This window comes from Acanthaster planci, linkage group LG04 (genome assembly GCF_054643075.1).
Source record: "Acanthaster planci isolate LZ-2023a linkage group LG04, COTS_SCS, whole genome shotgun sequence".
Lineage (NCBI taxonomy): Eukaryota > Metazoa > Echinodermata > Asteroidea > Valvatida > Acanthasteridae > Acanthaster > Acanthaster planci.
Genome location: NC_141780.1, coordinates 16,605,617 through 16,624,146, shown reverse-complemented (window position 1 = coordinate 16,624,146; position 18,530 = coordinate 16,605,617). Strand labels below are relative to the sequence as shown.

Sequence of the window (18,530 nt, the reverse complement as noted above, 5' to 3'; positions counted from 1 at the left end):
GTAATCCGAATAAAGTGTAAATAAAAATCTTGTAATACTCTGTCAGTCTGTCGATGGATGGCATCATGCACCTTGACATTTTTTCCACTACATTTCACTTCGCTGTCCCTGTTGCCGAGGAAACCATTCCAAGGCTTTTGGATGCATCTTTTAATAGACATTACACCTGGGGCAGTATTTTGGGGGGCTTCAGATTGATACATGTACCCTCACACCGCTGCTTACATCGCCAAGGAAACCCGCTCGGTAAATATAAACAGTGATACCTGGTTACCTGGGTAACACTTGTAAACACGTGGCAATTGGATTATGCTGCGAGAAATATGCATGTGCAAATTGGTCTGTGTACCTGCAAGACTACACAATGAACAGTCCTTTGTACCAAACACATGTATTATGATTCTGCAAGCATGACAATGCCCAACTTCCACGAAATGATGCGCGCAGCTGCATTTCGGAATGGGCAGGATTAATTGAAGTCATCTGTCTATACTCCTACACTCGTGTCAAGAGACATTTCGGCAAAATTCATTAGTTTGGACGACATCTGTTGTCCAAAAATTGTGAAATATTCAGAAATCCAATTTGTTTAGATGTTTTTTTGAAAAACAAGAACAGGCAGCTGCAGAAATTTATGTTCAAGTACTGCCATCAATCTGAACATAAAGTACACTTCTCAAGTATTTCAAATACATGTACGTTGGGACTACAATACAAACATTACTGTATGTTATTGTTACAGAAATGATGGGTGTATGGTAGCACAGGGGTGCAATTCTTTTGTTGTCATTCATGAAAAGTACAAACGCGGGTAGCAGCAGATATGATATGATAGCAACGGGTACAATTTGTGCAGGAGATTAAAAAATAAATACATGTATGCATATGTGTAGGTGTCTATATGAGCAAAGACATTTCTATATTTGGACAGCCTGTAGTGAAATGGCCTTCAACTCGTCCGGGTGTGATCCAACCTTTCCCCGACCTGGCAGTCGCACTGGCCAATCAATGCAATTGTCTTGTCACGTTCACAATATTTTCCTTGCTGGCTTCATTCATAAAATTATTACACAATCTGAAAAACGATACACGGCCTTGGTGGTAATAGTGGTGGTGGTGGGGGGGGATAACTAATGGTGTGTATGTGTGTGGCTCTTAGCATGGGAGACCTTGCATTGAGAAGGACAGGCGAATGTACCCGGCATACATGTAGATGTATATGTGCATACTGGTACAATACGAGTACATCGGCAGATCGAGTAAGCACAGAAAAAGCGGGAATGATTGGATCCAGCCAGTCTGACCCAGCTCACACCTGGGGCCCACTTGAGACAGTAATCACTTCAACCAAGGCCTGCTCTCCAACTGGTCAATACTGTGATCAGGACCCTGAGATGTCCAGATGAGGCCAGCGCAAATGGACAGTTAACCTTCCCACATCCTTCAAAATCCATGGCAGGGCTTTTGGAAGGATTTAAAAATGTTGGGGGGGGGGTTGGGTTGAAAGAGGTAGTGCTAAGCCACTCACAGGCTTGATACCTCCCCTGAGGTTGAAACTTGAAGATATGCCATTGGGTTCCTGGACAGTGGTGGATTTTGGACAATTCAGGAAGGTCCTGACAAAAAGAAAAATCAAGGAAGTAAGGGTTAAAAGAAGGGGATAGGTTTAATTTCATCCTGATGCCAAGCGAGGAACATGCAGTAAACAATGCTCCTGTTATCAGCTAGATCTGTCACTGTGAACCCACTTCCTCCTTTTTAAGCATCCGCCAGCTGGGGTCGTTTTCACACAGAGCTGTAGAAAAAAAAAAACTGTACAGAAAACACATGTACATGTAGCTAGCTTAACAGAACACTAGCCAATCGTGCCAGCCAGAGTGTGCGACTTGGGACCAGTTCCCCGGCCCGCATGTTTTTACCCAGCAAAAAAGTTTGTTTAGCTATGTTTCCTGCTCGTTAGTCCGTGTCTGCATAGCTTACCTGTGGCTTGAAGTTAAGCATGAGTCTGCAGTCGCGGCTGCAGCCACCAATTATGTGTGATTCCAAGCCACAGTATTTCGGGCTCATTTTAATTTTTTTTAATCTAGCAAAGATTTTCCCTGTACTTAGTGGGCTTCTATGAAATTGGCCCCTGGCAATTCAATCCTTGGGGACTGTATTGTTACACACTTGACATAAGGGGCTTTCACACTAGATGAATTCCGTGGGAATTTCCCGGGAAATTTCCTGGTCTGTTCACAATACCAAAGAAATTCTTCTTTTATTTTAATTTTGGATTTTTGCCGTGCCCGGTGAGTATTTTAATACTGTATGCTCAGTGTATGCCCCGGAGGCTTGTGAAAAAAACCCATAAGCGTACTTGTGTGGGACTCATGACCTCCAGCTTACTAGCGCAGACATCTTAACCACTCGCCCACCGAGCTTGCCAGTGTTGGCTGGCTGGTTCGAATCAGATGTAGCAGCGGGTACCGCAAACAACTATTTCAAAGATGGGTTGCGCTGGGGAGACGTAATTTTGGATTTTTGCCCTGCCCGACGTGTATTTTAACACTGTGTGCTCAGTGTATGCTAAAAGAAATTCCGGGGAAAAGCTTTTCCCCTGCTCGGGAGTGGGGTTAAAGGAGAAAACCCTGGGGTTTGACGTTTTTCCTGGGGAAGAGCAACTAGTGTGAATGTTGGTGGGTTTTAGCTTACCACGGCTAGTGTGTCGAGCCATAATCTCTTCAGGTCACAGGGTCACTAACAGAGCGCCAAATAATTCGTGCGGTTACTTAGTATTGTAGTGCAGTACCTTTCAAACTCGCGACGTCAAATTGGCATTGCATGACGCAAACAACAATAGCTTGTGCATACGCACGAGCTGCATTGTGGGATTGGACTTCTGCCCACAATCCATTTAGGAACTTCCGGATGGGCGCCCTCCGTTTACACATTTCCTGGAGTTTGATTGCCAGTGCGAAACGAACGTGCATATTCCTGGGGAAAAAGTGTCCCCGGGAGTTACCAAATGGATCTAGTGTGAACAATTACTGGGGTTTTGGTGGGGTAAAACATCCCTAGGGTTTTCCCCGGAGATTTATTTCCCGGAAGATTGGCTCTGCAGTGTGAAAAGGCCTCTCTTATTCCCTGTTTACCAGGGCAGCTCCTCATCTGGTTTTTCAATGAACTGCATGTGTTCTCCCAAGAGGCTCATAAAAGGACAGTCGTCTAGGAAATGGTAATGGAATATGAACGGTTTATTATATATGTACAGGGCACATATACATGTACAGGGCACGTTATGCTGCTTTCTGTGAAAGGATCTTTCCACGTCATGAGCTTGAGCCTGCTCAGTGCTACACCATTAATTTGAGACCAAGCCCAAGAATATACATTATTTGGGTATATATATCGTATAGTCCTGCCTTGAGTAACATTTTTGTACCTTTTGACATACATGTACATGTAAATACAGTATTTGTGTGGAGGTTTGAATTCTGTGTAGAAGTGATTTTGTTAGTGGCAAACTGATCTGATGTCTAACAAAGTATACCTGTGAGTGCACAGGTGCAGACACAATGGTCATGTTTCTGGTGTATGTTGTGTACACCGAGGCCAGTCATTTCTGCAGCTTTGACTGTGACAACATTGCTGGGTGGTAGATGACACCTCTTTATCATCACCATGAAAAGACCCGATGCCGATACAAGATCTCCAGTCATAAGCTGCCCAAATGAACTGCAACAGAGTGTTCCTTAAGCCCTTTTCACACGACAACAAAAAAACTCGCAAGGCCTGAGATATTTTACAAAAGTGCCATCATGTGAAAGGTCGCCAATGCTTGAGAGTGACAAGCATTCCTGGTGAATCCTTGAGATATTTTGGAGGAGGTCCGGACCTACGACAAAATCTTTCGCTAGCGGCAGATTTCTCGAGCAAACCCATGAGAAATGGTCGTGTGAATGGACGCACTGTTCACTGTACAACGTCCCCTGCGATAACCTACACAGTGCGCATGCGCGCCCTTTAACTTTGATACCTTTCTCTGTAGCGTCGTGTCAGGTATGTCCTGCGATCGTGGTACTGCTCGTCGGTGCGATCAGGAATACCTCCCGCGACTTCCTGCCACACGTGGCTATTGTAGACCATGCTGTCTGTTTTCGTTTCCATGGCAGTTATAAGGCTGAGAGTCTCATCATACTCCCAGCCCTTCTGCTTCTTGGTACTCTTGGTAGCGTCAGCCATTTATCATCGATGCTCTCCAACCTTTAACCTCACATTGTGCTGGTACTGGCGGTATTTGTGCTCAGTAAGTGTGGAGTTCACTGGCAACCCGCGGAATAAGTGTTCACGTCTCAAGGAATGCTTGCGAAATGTTACACGGTGCCGTGTGAAAGGACAACGACCGCGGTTTGTAAAGTAAACGATCCCCGCTCCGAAATTGTGTCGCAAGCCTTGCGAGTTTTTTTGTCGTCGAGTGAAAAGGGCTTTTGACGCTGTTCACCCTGTTACTTGTGACTGGTCTTGCGGCTGGTCTTAGTGGTGTCTCATCTTACGGTAGTCTTGACTGCCACACCGTGTGATAACTTGGGATGATCAGTATGACTAGTTATTTGTACAAAGTGGGCAATGTATTACCTACATTGTACACATATGCGTATGTGTTTCCCATTCCTGCCAGGGTAGACATCTCACAAACCATTCTCCATTGGATAGGATTGGCACAGGTATTCCAAGGCCAGGTTCAAGGTATCGTACTGGTTCATTTGGGCTTAAGCCGGCTAATTTGGGAATAACATGTTGACCTAGGGAAGCCACTGGCTATGGTACCTACAGCCATTTCCCCAGGCATCACTAGCCACAGGAGAGCAATTTGTACGTGGTTTCATTCTTTTAGCTGAACAGATTCGAATGAGTGATGTTCTTCGAGAAGAGTCCATGGGTAGGCCTGTATATGCAGTACATGTACTGTCTTAGACACCCATTAACACCGACTGAAGCGTACCAATAAATCAATAACAGTCTGGTCCAATGCCTACATTGCAATCACTTAACCCACTTCCAGCAGTCTTGCTGCGTAACAGTACCTTTCCTTCCCAAAGGGCACCACAAGCCCAATTTGCCTGCCTAATAGTAATAGTGCTATACCCTACTTGCAAGCTTCCACAGCGCTCTCCCCATTTCATTCCAAGGGGTCAACACGCTGTCGCAGTCCTGGTGATTCACTGCATACTGGATCAAGCGCAACCACCGTAATCCTACACTTCCTCTCTTTCTCCCTCCCCCCCCAAAAAAAATTCAAAACAAAAACACAGCTTATTAGGGCTTAGCCTTGACTGGGGCTTAACAATAACCTCTTGTGCCCTTAACCAATAATATCCCCAACCATGAGCAAGGCGGTACTAGCACTGAAGATCCACAGGAACGTGACCGGCTCCTCACCTGGAACTGATCAATTTGAAGCAAGGTACCCTCTGGTGTCCCTGACTTGCCTCTGCTGGCCTTATCAAGGACTGGTTGGGTCTGAAACTCAACCACTCAACTACCCTTGAAAAAAGTACACAGGAAAAAAATTGCACTGTCCTTGTCTAGACTGTGCTTTGTCTGGCTTTCATCAGCAAAACTGTGATATTTGAGAAATTAAGCGGGAGGGAGGAATAAATGTGTTGTGGGGGAAGGACGTCTAGGGAATGGGGGATTCAGAATTGGAAACAGATTTTCGGTAAAAGAGACCAAAATCCTTTACGAGTGGGTGTGAAAATGGAACTAAAACTGAACTTACTTTTTGGCCAGCTAAAATATCCCATTTATTCTACAAAAAACTCCTCAATAAAACAAAGAAAAACGAGAGAGAAACTAATAAATTAACAGAAAAGTGAATGTCAATTGTGCAGGTGTTTTGACAATAATCATAAATCTCCCCAACCCCTCCCTAAAAAATGAAAGACAAACAGTCAATGAGTAGAGACACTCTTGGGAACAAAACCAGCACAACCAGGCACCAAAAAGGAAACTACATTGGCAAACAATCGTAAGCTACATGCTTACCATACAAACAGAAGTGACAGGCAAAAAAATGCAGAGAACAGGGAAACACATACAGATAGAAAACTTCAAGGGGAATCTCCCAAATCAGTCCCTGAGAGCTGAAAAGTATTAATTGTTTTGGATGAAGATCTTATTCAAACAAACAGGGCATGCAACTTGTCATTTGGAACAACTTTGTTTGCAGTCTCTTCAGTCCCGGATACTTCAAACTATTCTATAAATGGGGATACACCTGCAAACATGTTTGACAAGTTGACACTGTTGGCTGATACAGGTAACTAGTATTTCAATTAACCTTAACACCCTGGGCATTTTCCCTTGAGCCTATTTCTTGAATCTGCCTTGATTCCACCATAGAGCTGTCCTTACTCTATGATTCCACACTGTGGTCTGACTCAGTTGTGCATGATGTGGAGGTGACTGGTAGTCTCTCAATAGGCCTTGTACAGGGAGGGGCCGACGTAAGACCAACATGTACATGGGCAAATTGGACTATTGTGCAGGTGTGGCAGACACAAAATGTGATAGTGGCACATGTACCCAATCCATGCCACGCGGGTACAGATTTTAAGATGTCCACTTTTTGGTGAACATTGCTGGCTGGAAGATCAGTGCTGGCGAACAAGGAGGCTGGCCGTTCACTGTGCAAGAGACTGGCTGAACATTTGAAATAAACTCAGATGATGGCCATGAAAGAGTGTGGATGTACAGTACATGTATCTGACATTGGGAAGCCAAGCCAAGAGCACAACAGCAGCACATTTTAGAGCTCTGCACTGCTAAACCCAAGTCGCACAAGCACGGTTGATGAGCAGGTGGGATAATAAATCCTCAGTAAATTAGACTGCAAAGTAAAAGCCAGCTGGGCACCAGTCTGTAACAAGAGACAAAAGACACACAACAATTGAGCTGGTAGCCTGGCGTGGCTAATTGTACAGTATACATGTAGGTTTAACAGATGTCTGTTCCTGGGAGCTTCTTGGCTTTGCCCCCCTCCCCCAATCCATTAGAACCCAACTAAACCTGTGAGCAATTTCACAGAGCTGTTATCACTGTAAAACGTAAAGTAAATATGTTCAGCAAACCGGGTGACCAGCCAAAGTGCCATGCAAAGTAACTCAAGACTGGTTCTCTGCTCACTTTCGCTTGGTACAAAAATCTGCTACGCCAGGTTTCGGTCTTACTGGCAGCTCTGTGTATAAACCGGGCCCAGTATCTGGATTCTGAGAGCAGTGGGAGAATGAGAGGTCAACACATTAAAAGTCAGTGAAGGATTTCGACTGAATAGACGTGACTAATACAAGGCTTACAAGCATGTAAATGACCATATTCGGCAATAAATACGGATCAGACTGTTTGTGACTGTGCACTTTTGAAATACCTCAACACACAATGCCCTTCAAAGAAGATCAACACTGGACAAGTTTAGGGCACAGAATGATTCCTGCACACCATAAAACCTGTGTGCTATGCGGAATGTTCAGCACTTCCTGCTTCGTTCAGTGCACATTAACAAAGGTGAAACTGCCAACCAGGAACATAACAAACAGTTCCCAGAAGGAAAACAGTGTCATCGAAAATATGATTCAACGCGCTGATCACGCAAATACCACACACGACAACAGCACGTACAATGGACAAGCAGGAAGGGAAACTCCCCGGAGAAGTGACAAAACTTTCAGTACGCAGAGCTATTTTAAAAGCAACAACTAATCCCTTCCCAAAAAAGAAGTGCTCATGCCACTCATTCTGAAACCTGACAGACCATAGTTTACACTGCTACTGTCTGAAGTGTATCTTGCCAGTTTCAGTTTCTATGTTTGTGGGACTGGGTCTTGATTTCGTATGTATTCAGTGGCACGGGACGGGGGAAGTACAGGGGTATTTTCCAGCTTGCCTTTGTTACATGAGGATTGTGGCAGCCATCAGGTAATGATGTGAACTGGCCAATCATTTAGCAGGACTGAGGACATGTGACTTAATACAGGTACATGTACATGTAGAGTACTGTACCTGGTATGATGATTCCCTACCTACTTCAAATCTCCTCCCCTCCCCCAATGCTTAATTAACGGGCCCGGCAGGGTTTCTTTTGGGAACTGTTTCACTTCAGCGTCGGAGTCAGGGATACTGGCTGAAAAAGGGCTGGGAAAAAAAAAGTTCAAAAGTCACTACTGAATGTGAAGAAAGTTTACGAGTCAACTCTGTTGGAAGGCAAGGGGACCGAGACACAGTTAAAAATGCATGCACTGCCTCATATGTAAATCTATCGGTAAATAACTTCAAGCAATGACAAGTGTCTCCTGGTGTTAGTTAAACAGTGTCAAGCTTGACGTTCAACCCCATCACCATGAACAATGTCTCAAGATTCCTCTAATGTACATAAAAATACCAGTTGGTACCGGTACTAGCTTTCTGGGTGATTTTGCTTGAAGTTGGCTGCCCTTATCAGTGCCTGGTGGTACCTGGATGCTTGTATAACTGTAAGCTGTGAACACTTTATATAACCACGGTTGCATGCACAGTCACACCCTGGTCCCTGGTACAGGGATGCACACACTAGCCCATGGTATGTTCCGGTATAGTATACCAGTTGGTACTGGTGTACATGTACATTTTCCGGCACCACCTGAACCCTAACGCAAATCCAGTGCACACGCCCACTCACTCCCTCACTTCAAAACCCAGGTCATTGCTGCAGTCCGGTAGTTTCCATACCGCAGCACCTGTGCGGACAATTCTCTAGGAGTGCCTGCTCAGCTGAAGAGTTCACCTCCCTTTTCTGTGTCAGCTGAATGGGTCCACTGGACAGGGGATACGTGCGGCAGGTACTTGGAAACATGAGGTTAGCGCAAATGTTTGCCACACAAAAACAGGAAAAACAACAACCCACTGCTCTTCTGCCAGTTTATGCTGTTGACTACCTGTTGTCAACACTCGAGCTTTACCACACTTCTGTGCCATAAAATCAAAACAGCTCATTCAACAGTGAAAAAAAAAAAATCAATCCTTTGACAAGGTACCTAATACGGCCTGACTTTTGGACAATGTAAAAAATGACCACTGTTAAATAGGAATATGTTAAACAACAAAATTTCAGATCAGGTGCAAATTTTGGGAGCACAATGCAGGGCCTTGAGGGTCCCAGCAATTACAAATCAATACCAAGCCCACGACCAAGGACTGGGTGAATGCATGCACGGAAGGATCTGACCACTCCAGATCAGCTGATGAGGCAAATAAAAACCCACTGGGGTGAGCCATTGTGAAAGAATGGTAAACAAATCTGGCTGGTGATACACGACCTGATCATGCAGACAGAGCATGGGTGTTACAACACTACACGGTACCATGGTCCAGTGTGTAATCAGGGGCCGCTGGAAACTGGCCAGTCACGGCAGATTGTTGTGCAAAACTGTCACAGGATGGACAGAGTTGCCTCATGATCCCAGGCCATACCAGCAGAATTGAAGTGTTGCACTAACACAGGCTTGGGGCATGATTGAGGGCCTTGGGTTAGCAAAGGCGCTGGCCCGATGTTGCTGAGTCACTTGTCAGAGCATGTGATTGTCTGCAAAACAGGTCATTCACCTTGGTGCACTGTTACGCAAGCACACAAGTACACTGTACACATAATTACTATCTGGAACTGATGAGAAGTCATCACATAATCAAGACTGTGTCACAATGAGGCACTGGAGAACTTCAGATTAGAGTTGACCTGAGCTATGCACAATGTACATGTACCAGTCCATGTAAATGTACATGTACAGTTGTCTTGAATGGCATGCTAGCAAAGTTTATATCCTCAACCCCCCCCATAAGACAGGACCAAAGTCTAGACATACGTGGCACCAATAGCTCCCTGACTAAAAAAACATGTAAATGAAGTTCACAGACTGAACACAAATACCAATTACACGTACAGGTAGGCCTACATACCGAAAAGATATACATGTACATGTGCAGATCACAGACTGGACCAAAGCTGCCGTATGAAGATCATGGTCTGATCGTAAACCTAGAACTCAAGTCTGAACACAAACTACAGTACATGTATGCAGATCACAGACTGGCCACCGATGCAGATCAATCTGCTACACACTTCAGATCCTTGTGGTTCAACTATTGGGCTTACATACGTGTAAGTTAATTTTTGAGTCCTTTACATCTTTCCATAAAGTAATGCCCGTATAAATGATTATTTGTTTAGTCTGGGTGTTTTTTTCCAGTGAAATTGAAAAACTATCTGTGAAATTAACACCTGTTTGAATGTACTACAGTACGCAATAATAAAAAATCTCACGTCCAATTAAAAAACAAATTCCACACACAAAAATGTTTTAAAAGGAAATAGGAAAAAAATACAAGGAAAGATGTGTATGTGGTTCCATCCATCTCAACAGTGACATCATGGAGGCCTGCTGGGATTTGGAAGGAGAAATGAACTGACACAAAGACATAACTCAACCATTCAAGTCATCGAACTCTGTACACGAAAGGAAGAACGACTCATCAGACAGAAAAATGCAAGTATAAGCACTTTTGCGGCCCTACATCATATATACATGTACCTCCATAAATGTCCTGACATTAAAAGCCCCTTAAAATCTTGAGCACTGCCACGAGCAATCTTCTTCATAACACCCTCAGTGCCTGTCGATAGGCCAGACAAACAAGTCAACTCTGAAATTTGGAATGATTACTTATCACTTTTGGCGTTGGCCACTGCGCACAACCATCAAAACACCAGTACAAGGCAAAGATTTTTAGATGGAACAAACAACAAGATTAATTAGATTAATATGGCCCGGGCAAACAGATGCGTGTTATTGACACCGTTGTATTTACTCAAATGAAAAATAACAGCCATCTGGCATTCCAGGCTTTCAAGCTTCAGGCCAAAATCTTTTATAGGGTAGCTTAGAAAAATAAAAAAAAACAACAAATAAAAATCCGCCTCCACAAATCTCTGAACAAATATCCCTGGGCTCACACCGGCTGTTACTGACGTTAATTCCCCCCCTCCCCGTCAACGGGCTGATGCCAAATGATTAAGACAGATCGGGCAAACAAAAGTTCACATACTGCGTCTGATGCGCCATCCATTTGGATCTTAGGGATGGGAAACCAGTTGTTTACAAACATGCCTGTGCTGAGATCAAGAGACCCGTATTCGTAGCACGTGGTGAACACGGTACCAGACTGAAACGGGGCTTCAGAGTGCAATGAGCTGTGCAGTAGCCTACCCAGTATACTATGTGGTCCCAACTGCACTGGCCCACATACTGGTAGCAGGAAAGAGACGGTAGAATACACATGAGAAGGGATCTATATGCGGCACTTCAATAGGTGGACGGACAAGTACGTGTAAACATCACTGAGTTTGAATTTAGTAGAAATACGGGTACAGTAGTTACACATACACTTTTCAACTCTTTGACAAAGCACACAAATTATTCATTAACAAAAAAAGTGGAATTAACTTCAACATACATGTAAGTGTGTACTATCAAGAAACTCATTTCAGTACAGTGACGCCTGGATGGTTATATTTTTGCTGCTGGGCTTTAAATATTCCTCTGTGCAAGTGCATGTAAGGTATACATGTGCCTGTAATAAGACCAATGATGTTTTGGTACTGTACCGGTACGACACTGCAAAAGAGAAAAAGAAAATCGGTCCAATTCTGGCTGGCTACGTTTTACACGACAGCATTTCCTGACAACCTATGCAAGTTAACATAATATACATGTTTGTGCAGCTGTTTTATTCTGGTTTTAGTGGCCCATGAGGACTTGCAAAAGTCTAGGTTATACCTGGTACCGCCCTAATGACTCTTATTTTATGCTCTCGCCGTGTTGTTACAGTACATGTCGTTAGTACTTGTGCAAGTCAAGTATAGAAACTTGTATCAAAGCTGTTTTGCAATTTTGACTGGTACAAATCTAGTTTTTGTGCGAAAACTTCAACTTGACCATACTATTACACCAATAAAAGAGGATTTGTGTAAGTCTAGGATTAGTGTGGGAGACACATGGGGCTGCCACTACCCTGTTGTTAACAGTGGCTCGTGGCCCTAAATAGGATGTGGTTGAGCGCTAAATCAGTGGCCATCTTAAGCTTATGGGAGTCACGTGTACTTCGTGGAGCACCCAACCAAACATCTCAAATTTTGTGAAGGCATCTTAAATTTTGTGAAGGATCAAATGAACATCTCTAGTCTCCCAGGCATGGGCTTAGAACTGCAGAACAGAATGGACAAATCAGACTGAGAGATGGGGTAGATAAACTGACTGATCTTGTTATTGTGAGTGGCTAGGTGAAGGGATTACTGGTACATGTAGGTAAAGGGGCACATGGCTTAACTGAAACTGCAAAGCAAGATACAGGGCAGTAGTTTGGGGGAAAAACAAGTTTAAGTGCACATACGGTACACTTTCACGATGGTAACAAAATGAACTACGTGTACATGTAGGTTTGCCATCTTGTACCGGTACATAGCCAATCACAGAAATGAAAGTATAAAAGTGCATTTATAGCTTTGTGGAATATGCTTTTGATGAAGGTAAAAAAATTAACCCAGGTTTGCTGGGCTTTTCAAAAACCGCCCGCTTGTACAGAACTAATCACCAAAATGAAAGGACAAAAGTGTATCTTGTAGCTTCGTGGAATGCGCAGATACAGTCATTATTTCGAAAGCTTATGGTAAAGCCGGACTACTTTCAGCTCAGCTCTTTTAAGAGAAGGAAATGGCAAAAGAAACAGATGATACTATACTAGTACATGACACTTTCAAACCAGCAATTGAGGAATCTAGGCACTTGGTTTGGATTCTACTTTTACAGAGACTATGCATTCCATGAAGCAATGGGTTTAATGCGTCGCTGAAACTGCAATTGACACGTATCTTCCGAGTGCGTGCATGACAAGTCCTCTTCTTTTTTTTTGCAAGTCACTTTCAGATTCAAAATTCCAGGAATGCTATTTATAATGTATATGTACACATTCCCTGCACTCCTAAAGTTGCCATAGGGTACTGTTGATCTTTTGGGTTGTAACATTTGTATGTCAATAGCAACTATTGTGATCGGAGTTCTCCCCTACCAGTCTGTTGGCTCCTGTGACGTTCATTCGTTGACCCTTTACACCGATCTAGCCTGCTATATTTAGCCCACTGACAGCTGCGTTGGTGGCCACGCACTAACCAGACTGGCACTTGGTCAGCTGGGCCACGGAACGGTGAGTGGACATGGATGGCAAAACTATTGACGTCATATATGCCATCTGGCCAGATTTGAATGACCCCAGTGGCACAATGGATTCTGCGGAATTTCAGCTGTATTTTGCTGACCAACCGTCTACACTCTCCCAAAGCTTCAAACCAACCATTTCACAAACATGACTGAGCAACTTTGACGTGAAAAAATGATTGGGGCTTTTCGGCAATTCAGAAAATAAGTTCTGAACCCCCAAAAAACCTCTTCGCTGAACGGTGCTGTGGATGCAAGGGTGAGAAACTTCTAAATCATCAGGGAACTCTAATGCCCGCCGACCCTTCAAATTACATGTACCCACACAAACTGGCTTCGGAGTATTTTGCAGGGTGCCTTGGGGAGGACCCGTGGTCATTCACTTTCCCTTTGCACTGAAGCCTACAGTTCAATTCCAAGATTATGAGCTGTTAGATTGTTCTTTTCCTTGGAAAGAAGAATGGGCTTCAGGCTCTGTGCAAAAATGCCTACAAGTCAGGCCAAATGGCTTGCACCTGGGCTTTTTAAAAATAAACTTGGGGTCCAAAAAGTGCAACGTTTCTGGTCTCCCCAATACCCCTGACCTGTAAAATGCAACATGGAAATATCCATTGGAAGTGACTTCAGTCTGCATTTATTTGACAGACTATGTGGCTTAATACCGGTAAATCACCACTGAAAATAAAACAAATGCGTTCTAAACTTACAAAATCATATGCCAGACGTGAAAAACATTAGGCCCTTAATTTGGAATGAACCACCAGCAAATTTCACATCAAAGTAAACTGAAACTTGGGGATTTTTTGTCGGGTATTTTGTTTTGTTATGTTTTTAAACCAGACACACTCTTCAGACTGGGACAGACAGTAAACAATCGCTGTTCTGGGGCATACTAATGATACGAGCACACTCAGTCTCATTTCAATATTGAACTCAAATAGGTACACAGAAAATGCCCATCTGGCGTCTTCTATTCTGACTGCAGTGCACGCATCGACTGCTTTCAGTGTGAATAATCTCAGCTTTTGAAAAGGGTACATGTACCTGGTATCATAAAAAGCTCAGCAGGCAGGGACTAATCCGGAAACCATAAATCAATGAGGAAGGCTAAAATTAGTACGGTCTACACAACAAATTTGAGTCAAACACATGTTCAGAAATGTGAGCAGAAGACGAACCTAACGTATTTGTTTTGATTTGGGGAGACACAAAAGAACGTGGCACAAGCAGCTGGGACCTTTTCTAAGGTCAGAAAAATATGGAAAAATCATACATGAGAAAAATTAGCACATCAAAAATAACGATACTTTGATGGCTACTTCTGAGGGGCCAAAATGAAAAAGAAAAGTTCATGCTATGTACCGCACATGTAGAAGTTTTAGCTTCTTTAAATGGTCCAGTGGTGTACTGAATTATGCCGGTCTGTGGACAACGTTGTTGAAGCATCGTCCTGGTACCACTCTGCGACAACAATATTTTTCACCTATGTCCTACTCATGCTTCACCTGAGATAAAACACTAACCCTAACCCTACATAATACTACAAATTACTACTTGTAGTAAAATGTAGCACTGAGCGCTGTCGCTTGTAAGAGGGCATGACTTTATTGTTCTGTGAAGCCATAAGACTCAATAGATAAGAAAATGTACCACACAGTGCTGTGGCACTATAAATGCATGGCTTTATAGTTCTCTGTACAAGTAACAATGGAAGTAACCTAGCCAGAAGTAGTGATCTGTAGCGCTAGGTCCTTCAGGCTCAGACTATTACTTAGTTTTTTGCAGTAATGTGTAGAGTAAGCCAAACGATATGCTTGGCGGTTAGGGTAATAATATTCCAACAGAGTCCTGTATATGTATGTAGACATGTAAGCGTTTACACATTTGTTTCAGTCTTCGACACAAGAGCATATTTTAAAACTTGTCACATGCACAGTACCATCTCCTTCAGTTCAGCTCAATTTACGTCTTTTTTCCTGCAAAATGCCAACCAAGAGTTGACTCTCATTAAAACAAAGTTGCATGGGCCAGACAAATCACTGGTACTTTGTTATGAAAAGAGTGGAAAAACAAAGAAAGACATCTGCACTAGTAAGCAGGAGGTCGTGGGTTCGAGTCCCACCCAAGTACGCTTGTGGTTCTTTCTCACAAGCGTTCGGGGGCATACACTGAGCATACAGTGTTACAAATACACGTTGGACAGGGCAAAAATCCAAAATTAATTACACCTTCCCGGCGCAAATCCATCTTTGAAATGATTGGATTTTACCTTGCTGATGAATTTTTTTAGAATGTGACTTACATGTACTTGTAACTGTGCAAAGAAAAAAATCTATGAAATGAAATACCAGTACATGTGTATTGAAAACAACAACGGATAGAACTCCCAACAATTCTCAGTTTTGACACGGAATAAACCTGATAATTACACATGTAGGTAATCAAAAAAGGATCTTCCGGAAGGCGTTTATCAACTGATACTTTCCCACACAACCGTGTGACGTCTGTAAAGGCCGGTTATCAGAGTCCGTGCATAACTTCTGGCAAACCACCGAACACGTCCAGCGTGTACTTTTGAGTACACTTACAAGCGAAGTGAAATTGTTCAAGAAGCACAAGTGTGTAAAAAACCCATCATGGATATCTGTTATACTTTTTTGGCATGCGTGTACAGTACGTTAAGGTTTGTTCCTCTCCTGGTACCAGCATTATCTCATTTAAAACATCATGCATACAGTAGCAGAAGACACAATGTACACTCCAATACATTTATTCAGGCATGATTAACTTATTGATATGACCAATGGATCAAAATTAACATATATGTAGATGTCACATACAAGAAGTGCACTCAAAATCGATCAACATAAATAAAATCGAACAGGTGTACAGATCCTTGAAACGTGTTACACAGTACTTAAGTTGTTTGTAAGGTTACTGAAAATGACTAGATTAAAAATGTTGAGGTACATGTATTCATTTAACCAATGAGACTTTTTCAGTTTTGAATTTCCACCACCCCATTCCACACAACTACAAGATCTTTTTTCTGTCTCGTTACCTGTCTATTTTTTGGCATTAAGAATGGATTCATAAGAGTATTTTTTTCAAATTCTATTCTTGGCTTAGTCTGCTGGGCTGCTTCAGAATAGACTAGTAAATACAACAGAAGTAACCACAAGGTATTGGCAGAGAGTGGCAAAATGAGGGTACCATGATATTCCAGCTTCCTCTCTGGATACGGTTGGAGTTCCTGCATAAAAGTCACACACCATTCACATCCATCTGTGTTTGAGAATTAAGAAATTGTGTTGGGAACCATACAGGCCCGTGCAGGAGTAAAACAACGCATCTCCTTTGGGGTGTACCGGTAGGTGAAAAACAGATTTGAAACGAGATGATTCTGGGAGTGTTGGGGGAAAATACACCAAAGTGTTGCTGTTGGATGCAGGAGAGCAACCAACCCAAATGCCACTGGAGGAATTTCTTTGTCATAAAAATCAATGAAACTTAATGCCACCGTCTGGGCAAGTCTCTTTTTATGATCAAGCCAAACAAACAAATCACATTTTAAAGTCCAATAACTGTGTAGACGGAAAAACATCCACTGACATGTTAAATATGTACACACGTGTGATTGTCGCATGGATGCTGAAACTGGCTTCTTGTTCAAAAGCTTGTAAAAGTATTCCATTTTGCATGGCTAGTTACAAATTAAGTGGAAGGGTCTTGCTTTTTCGTTATCTCTGACGTTAAAAATTTCTGTCAATATGTGTAGATATCCCCCAAATACCTGTATCACTCAATACTATACCAAACACTCGTGTATTCAGGAACACATGTTCTGTTTACTTTGGCCACATCCGTTTCCGGCTTAACAATGTCCACTCTTCATTGAACAAAGCCAAAAAATTGACTGATCAAAAATAACAATTTTTTTTCTCAGGTTAACAATCTGCCCGAATTAATTTTTTCCAAGTACCCGGAATCTAAATGCCAGGCACATGAGTGTGTTAACCACCACTGCCCACACTCCCTGCCTGCCACCCACAAAAGCCACATCATTCCAAATGGGTCAACTTGCAGTGTTGGGTGAAAATTTACAACAACAGAGGGCGACATTGCAAAACTGCAGTCTGCCAACCCAAGCCGAATCAACTAAAATGCACTCAGCCAGCAGAGGGCGCTATTGCAGCAGAACAGTGATAAGTACACTGTAAATAGTAACACACAGCAGTTCTGCAGCCAGGGCTCGAACGTAATGGGCGCAGGTGGCCAAAATGCACCTGTTTGTCTCAGAAATGCACCCATAAACCATAAAGACAGGTGCAAGTACTTACATGTATGCCCGCTTGATTCCATTATTGTAGTGAAAAATACAAGTACTTGAACATTTCCACCGTTTGTTTCTACTTTTGTCATAAAAAATAACTTTTTGACTTCACTTTGGATAAACCTTGTCACGGAACCATAACGCGGTACAATTTTTTTAAAACACTGTCACCGAGTGCACCCCGCAGTCTCACATGTGATGCATTCACACACATGAACATACCGGTACACACGCATACCCGCAGCCAGTATCATGATCTTGCAGACTGGTTTACATAGTAGCCGTGTCTGAATCGATATGGCTGGAATTTACACATGATTGTATGAAAACTGGCCGGGACCACAACGCCCTAGACTCGTGCGTAAATTAGACTTCAGTTTCGCTGGTTCCAGTCATAGCTTAAACATGAGGTTTTGAATGCTGCTCCAAAATACATGTAGCTAGAACCAGCGAAACCAACTCTCAGCCTAATCCACTCGTTTCGAAAACGCTTGATTGCTGCAGTTAGTTTCCTTTTACGTCTGTGTGCATATGCACGTTATAAAAGCCTGGTGCCTGACTGTTGGTGTTGCCTCGCTAAGCACGTTCAGGGATTGTGACTCTGAGTCTGACGGTAGTGAATAAAGCAGGGATGTGAGAGTTCAGCTTTTTTTGTTTCGATGTTGACCTTAAATTTCAACTGTTTTGTACACCTGGTCTGTACAAAAGTAATGTTTTCAGCTTTTTACTTAACTAGACATTCACAACCCTAATAAAGAAATAGTGTACAGTATTTTCAGAGCAGCAGGCATTTTATCAAGGTTTTTAATCTCTGCCCAAGTCTAATAATCTTAAGCCAAACAGCTACAAGAGTCTGAGCTTGGCAGCTTGACAGGACCCAACATGATTCGCTCAATTGAGCACTGTTGATGGTCCAG

At 42.9% G+C, this 18,530-nt stretch overlaps 1 long non-coding RNA gene across 15 annotated transcripts in view; it reads right to left on the bottom strand.

Annotated features, from left to right (window-relative positions):
- LOC110974093 (uncharacterized) overlaps nt 1-18,530 on the bottom strand; it is an 89,656-nt gene that overhangs the window by 42,119 nt on the left and 29,007 nt on the right. For 2 of the 15 annotated variants that reach the window (XR_015425106.1, XR_015425105.1), the window contains exons 1-2: nt 1,981-2,687; nt 1,529-1,616 (exon numbers count right to left, since the gene is read on the bottom strand). The exons of 7 other annotated variants lie outside the window; for them this stretch is intronic. This is a non-coding gene — a long non-coding RNA (uncharacterized LOC110974093). 6 more of the 15 variants (XR_002597545.2, XR_015425116.1, XR_015425115.1 and 3 more) reach the window with 6 other exon arrangements.